This window comes from Sinocyclocheilus anshuiensis, unplaced genomic scaffold, assembly GCF_001515605.1.
Source record: "Sinocyclocheilus anshuiensis isolate Anshui unplaced genomic scaffold, SAMN03320099.WGS_v1.1 scaffold2, whole genome shotgun sequence".
NCBI lineage: Eukaryota > Metazoa > Chordata > Actinopteri > Cypriniformes > Cyprinidae > Sinocyclocheilus > Sinocyclocheilus anshuiensis.
The window spans coordinates 408,183-415,014 of NW_015542337.1; positions in this window are offsets into that span (position 1 = coordinate 408,183).

A 6,832-nucleotide genomic window follows, 5' to 3' on the forward strand; every position below is an offset into this window, starting at 1 on the left:
CGAGGCATGGCTTCCTCAGGCATGCGCTTTATGACTGGGGAGCAGAAAGGTTCCTGGGCTCTGTTGATTAGACATGTTCATTAACATGGGAACTACAGGGACGTCAGCACTCTTCCTGCGATTTTTCCCAATGCAACGCCTTAGATACAAAATAAATAATGAAAGCGCCCAAGATTCAGTTCTCTCACCCCTTGGGAGCTGTTTCTCTCTCACTCTCTCTCTCTCTCCTTCTCTTTCTCTCCCCCCAACTTTCTCACTTTCTCTCACTCTTTTTTTTACACAAGAAGCGAAATCACACTGTGTTAAAGCATTGCAGTTTCTAAATCTGGATTTGGCCCAGAAAACTTGCAGTTTAAAGTTTAAAAGTGTATTTTAATGTTTTCCCTTGTTTAAAAGTATTTATTTGCAATTTTCTGTTGCAAATAAATACATACATACATAAGACATGCATTTAGAATCCCGGCTCGAGGACCTTTCCCGACTTCGCTTCATGTCACTTCTGCACTATCCTATACTAATAAAGTAAAAAAATAAAATAAAATGTCAAAAAAAAAAGTATAGTTTACCCAAAAATAAAAAATGTAGTTTATGTACATGATTGTTTTTTTTTCATACTATGGAAGTCAATGGCTTGGCAACTGTTTGGTTATCAATATTCTTCAAAATATCTTCTTTTATGTTCAGCTGAAGAAATAAATTCATTCAAGTTCGGAACAACATGAGGGTGAGTTAATTATGACCTAATTTAAATTTTTAGGTTAACTATCCCTGTAAATGAATAGTTTACCTATAAATTCATATTTGCTGACAGTTTACTCACCCTCAGGCCATTCAAGCTACAGATGAGTTTATTTCTTTATTTAAACAGCTTTTGAGAGTTTTAGCATTATTTGCTCACCAATGGATCCTCTGCAGTAAATGGGTGCCGTCAGAATAAGAGTCCAAACAGCTGATAAAAATGTCACAATAATCCACAAGTAATCAATACGACTACAGTGTTTGTAAGAAACGAATACATCAAGGCAGTTTAGCTTTAAAAGTAGCCAGTGCCAAAAGTCCATAATCCATACTAATGCTTCCTCCAGTGAAAAAGTCCATCCCTTGTTGTCCTTGCACATCAAAATCCACCGACATGTTTGTTTAGAATTGTTTTGGACTATTTTGTATTGTAAACTGTGCTTGATCTGTGCATATTTCTCTCCTGATTCAGACAAGTTTTTTTATTGAAGAATGCAATATTATGGATAGAGGTCTAGTTAAAAAATATACACAGACATTGTACAAGAGAAAATGGTCCAAAACAGTTCCAAACAAATATGTTGGTGGATTTTGATGTGAGAGGACAACAGGAGATTTTCACTGGAGGAAGTGTTGTTATGGACTATGGACTATGGACTTCTTAAAACGCCTCAATGATGGATTTCTTTATTACAAATGTGCAGATGGATGAAATCTATGGCCACTGGTTATCTGGTATTGTCATACGTATTAATGTCGGTAGGTTTTACTTCATGCACTACACAAATGTAAGTGATTTTCAAGTTCACACCCTTCAAATGTACACATCAGTTCTATTAGCTGTTGTGTGTTCGTCTGATTCTTAATTTCCAACAGTTCTCTCCTTCTGCCACTATTCAAATGTTTTGTCACTGCAAGTAATTAATCATTTCAGGAGTGTCTGCACACTGAATGACCTTTCTGAGGCTAAGTCCAATTAGAGTGTGCCCATTTCCAAGCCCTTGCTGCATTTACATATTCCTGAGTGGCAAAATCCTAGTGATTTAGAAAACAAATCTCAGTCAAAATCAGAATTGTACCTAATAGCAAGCTTAGACTCCTCTATGGAGTCTAGAACAAAAATGAAATAGACAAACATTGATTGGGGGACCACTCGATGGCAGAAAGCAACTAGAGAGAAAAAAGCCTGTCTAGTGCCTGAAATAGATCTTGTGATTTTTTTTTTAAAGCATAACCTTGGCAGTTATACTTTATAGTCTATAATAATGCCTTTGGTTTGTATCTTACATTTATATTTATTGAGCTCCAGTTGCTTTTGTAAATCATGAAAACATATTTGGTAATAAGATTATTTTGCTTAGATCATTATAACCCTGAAAGCATTCTGCTTAAGAATTAATTACTGAACAAAAAGCTTTTAAAATAGCCTTTGCTTTTCCCAACCAAAATGTTCCATTTTTTTTCTGGTAGAATAGTGTAAGTAGCAGATGTTGGCCTATTCTGTTGCATTGATTTCACCACAGTGATGGGAACAATAGCAATGGGTGGAACATGATCAAAGGGACCCACAGATATAATTATGGAAATCAAAGATCATTTTTGTCTCCAGTGGCAACATGTAATCCTAGTGTGAATAGAGAAAAAAGACAAATATCACAAAGATTAAATGAGGTATTCAGTGATACATTATCCAGAGAATGTTTGATCTATGAATCAGCCACTACATACAATTAATTTCAGTCTAATCAATTCAGAGAAAGAGTTAATACAATGCTTGGTGTCAAGTGATGCTTTGCACCTCCTTTGTAGAAAGCAAAAATGATTCTTTAATTACTTTTGCAAAAGATGTGTTTGCTTTGCGTCATTTTTGCATCAAGTGAAGAGGTTTTTTTTATTTCTGAATTAAAATTATATTCTAAATCTGCTGTGATGTACCTGTTTCACCAGTTATGTAAGTCTAGCACCCAGGCTTTTTCTCTTGCACAGATTGTATCCTGGCAAGTGAAGACTGTGCATATGTTCTATCACACAATTTTTTAATCATCTTTACCCCCAACTCACTGTGACTAATCTCTACTCGTCTCTGGACCCAAATAATCAAATGAATATTCTTGTGCTCGAAGCATGTGGTCTTTCCCCTTTTTGTTGTGGTGTAGAATATTGGATGTTGCTTTTGATTGCGTGCTCCTGAGCTTAGCGTCTCTTTAAAAAGCGAGCCTGACATTCTCATGGCATTTGGTGTCTCAATGATTGTATCAGCCGAATGTGTGGGCTGTGACAACAATGAACTGGCACAAACCTCACTGCAGCACCATGTCGCCTTCTCTTGCCCTCCTCTTGTGTCTCGTCTCCCACAGACCGTTCCCTGAGATTATACTAATGTATCAATGTTCGCACATAATACCGAGATATGCATAAAATATCTTCACGTGTACTTGAAGTACAGTGCACGCCCTCAAATCAAGCCCTCAAGCCATTTTATTTCGAGGAATGCTGATTCTTTGCTGGAGCTTGGAGATGGATTCGGATCCTTCCTATGCAGACTGATGCTCTCGTCACTGTTGCATGCATTTACAATACAGGCAACAATCTTGCTTGGTGGTTATTGTGTGGCGGGCCGTATCCTAGGAGATTTGTGAATATCTAATGAGGAGTTTGCTTCTCATTTTGCAGAGTGGGTGCTTTGATGTCTTTCTGTTGTATTTCCAGATTCACGTCAATTTCCTTTTTAATGAACCTGGAAGCCCGAATGGTGTAGATTATGAGACATTTCCGGATGTTGGAAAACAAAGTGCGTCCTTTGATTGGAAAATTACAGTGGGACATCTCATTCTGAGAAAAAGGTCCATGTACTTCGGCCCTACTGTCCACTTAAAATGCTTGTAAATATTAATCTAATCTATGATTTTAATTGCCGTTTACTTTTTGAGTGCTTAACCTATTAAGCACTTAAAGACTTAACCTATTCATTCTGTTGCTCCAACAGAGCAATAGATGATGGGTTTGTTTTTCATGTTATGTGTGTACTTTAAAAAAATGTATACTTTGAATGTGATGTAAGCTGCTTTGAATACATTTATTTGGTAACATTAGGATTTTTCTGAAGAACAGCAGGCAGTTGAACCGCTCAGGACCAACAAGGGACTCATGAACAACTATCACAAAACAGAAAGACAGTAGTGGATCATCCAGGAAACATACATACATAAAGACATAAGTAGTCATTAAAAAAAAAGCATTATTTCAACTAGTTTCAGGTAATGAACTATACTACCAATAATCTACCAGTCGTGGAAACAAATCAGGTGCTTCTCAAACAGAAGGCTACATCCTAGAAAGTTGCATATCTTGTCTTATTCGTCATCAATCATCATCGAAGGCCACCTCAGTTTGAAGAATTCTTGGAAGGCAGTCTTTGTCTCATGTCCTTCCTAGGATGCAATAAGGGTAACCTTCACATCCCCCAATCACCCACAATCCTTTGCACACATTCCAATTCATGAAAAAGATTTGGTGGAAAATGAATTAGATTATACGAGAATGAATTATGTAATGCAAGACACAAAAATTATTGTTAAAGGGGTCATATGATGCGATTTCAATTTTTCCTTTCTCTTTGGAGTGTTACAAGCTCTTGGTGCATAAAGAAGATCTGTAAAGTTGCAAAGACTAAAGTCTCAAATCCAAAGAGATATTCTTTATAAAAGTTAAGAGTCAGCCACAATAATGTTCTTTTTAGCAGCATCATATGACCCCTTTTTAAGGCAGTGTTTTCTTTTGTTTTGTTAAAAATTAATCACATATTGCTAAACTGCCCATGATGCAAACCATTATGGAGATTGCAGTCGTTTGTCATTCTGTGAATTGCATTACAGTTTTTTACAATCGCTATGACAATTTTCTCAATACTTTTAACAATTTCCCTAAACTCTTAACACAGTTAGCACAACATCCGTCTGTGTAGACTATACAATTAACACATTTCTTGTTGCTTTGACACAAAATGCATACAGGTAACACAAATTTAAAATGCTTGAACTTCTTTTACACACACGCTCAACCAAGACCAAAACAATGTAATTTTACTGCCAAATTTTCAAATGCTTTCACACTGTATGTCAGAACAGATGTTGTTCTAAACCTAACTTATAGGCTAAAATCAAAGTGAACAGCTGTTCATATTGTGAATTTGAAACACAAATATATCCCGTTTTTTATTAATTAATGATAAACAACTGATTGCAAATATATAACGTTATGCAAATATGCAAATATATAAATTACAGCTGATTCCTATCTAGGAAACACACTCAGTTGTTGAGGTTCTTTCAATCACATGACCATACAGCATACAGTAAAAGAGGACCTCTTTGATCTGTGTCTGATCTTGTGTGGAAAAGTGCACTCCTGCATAAATGTGAGCTTTTAGAAGACTTGCACAAAAGACTAGTGCCAGAGGTAAAGGGGACGGGTGGGAAACCACTTGTCAATATTTCTGTCAGGACCACTATCGTCAAAGATGATTGACAATTAGCATACAGTTTGGATTGGCGGTATGGTTCTGTTCTGGGCAAGAACTCCCTGCGCATCCATGCAGCCTAGGATAATCCCCCCAGGGTAAACAGAACCAACATAAATGTATTGCAGATATCGTTAAAGTTCAATAATTTTATGAGCACATTTTAGAATTAGTCTGATTCAAAGGATAATCAGAAGGCTGAATCCTGACTGACAGAGGAGGAGCTGGGGATGGAGGAGGGTAATTAGCTATCCATTGTCCTCATGTGTAAGTCGCTTTGGATAAAAGCATTTGCTTAATGACTAAATGTAAATGTAATGAAAGGTGCACTCCTGCATAAATGTGAGATTTTAGAAGATCTGTACCAAAGACTGGTGCCAGAGAAATATCACATGGAACAATGTGGCATTCCACCATTCCCGTGCAGTTACAGACTGGTTTGACACCCATTCGAGAATGATGGCCATTTTCCTTGCCCCTTACTCCACTTTCCTCAACCTCATTGAGGAGTTTTTCTCAACCTGGAGATGGAAGGCAAATGTCCCTCCTGGATGCAATGGATGCTGCATGCCAAGACATCACAGCTGAACACTTCCAGGGGTGGATAAGGCATACCAAAAGATACCTTGCCAGAGAAGAAGATATCAGGTGTGATGTGGATGAGAACATGTGGCCGAATACAGAAGACCAGGCAGATTAGAAGATTACTTTTTTAATTGTATTCTTCTGTGGCTTTTTCTGTTTGTATATTTTGTACTGTTATATAATAAATGGCAACTGTATTGCATATTTTTGTTATCTTGCAGTAATGTCCTGTTGTAAATAAAGCCTTTACTTCAGTAATTCTGTCTCTGTCTTCTTTTTTTGCATTTACCAAACCCAATGAAACAAAAATGTAGAGAGGCTTCACGAAAACAGCAAAACACAATTTATGACCAATACAATATAGTATTGTATAAGGGCAGATCTGACACATAAAAAATAATGCAGTTTCTGTAATTCCGTCTGATGTTAGTGTTTTTATGACATTGTGCTATGATAGAAATGACAGGAAAGTATCAGGCGGAGACAGGGGAGTGGGATCGGCAAAGGACCTCGAGACGGGAATCGAGCACAATTGCACTATATGTCCGCGCACTAACATGAGGCCATCGATGCCGACATGCGCAATAGTTTTAATAGTTTAACTTACAGTCTTGTAACTTTGTATTTCCTTTTTTTCTTTTTAAAATCTTTTTTCTTTTTTTCCCATTTTTTAATTGATTGATTGATTGATTGCTTTAAATCAAAGGTTGTAATGTTGTGATTCATCTCAGAGTTGGCTGGTTTTGTTCAAGACTTTACTTTTTTGAAGATTTGTATTGGAGTTTAGTTTGCAATGTGTGATTTTGAGCATGAAATTAACAGTTTTGTCAATTGTGTATTGTAGGTGTGTTGGTGTGTTAAGAGTTTAGGAAAATTGTTAGAAGTATTGAAAAAATTGTCATAGCGATTGTAAAAAACTGTAAGCTAACTGAGACTTGTTATAGCACTTGCATATCATTGCTCTTTTGTTGATTTTGATTGCTTCCATTG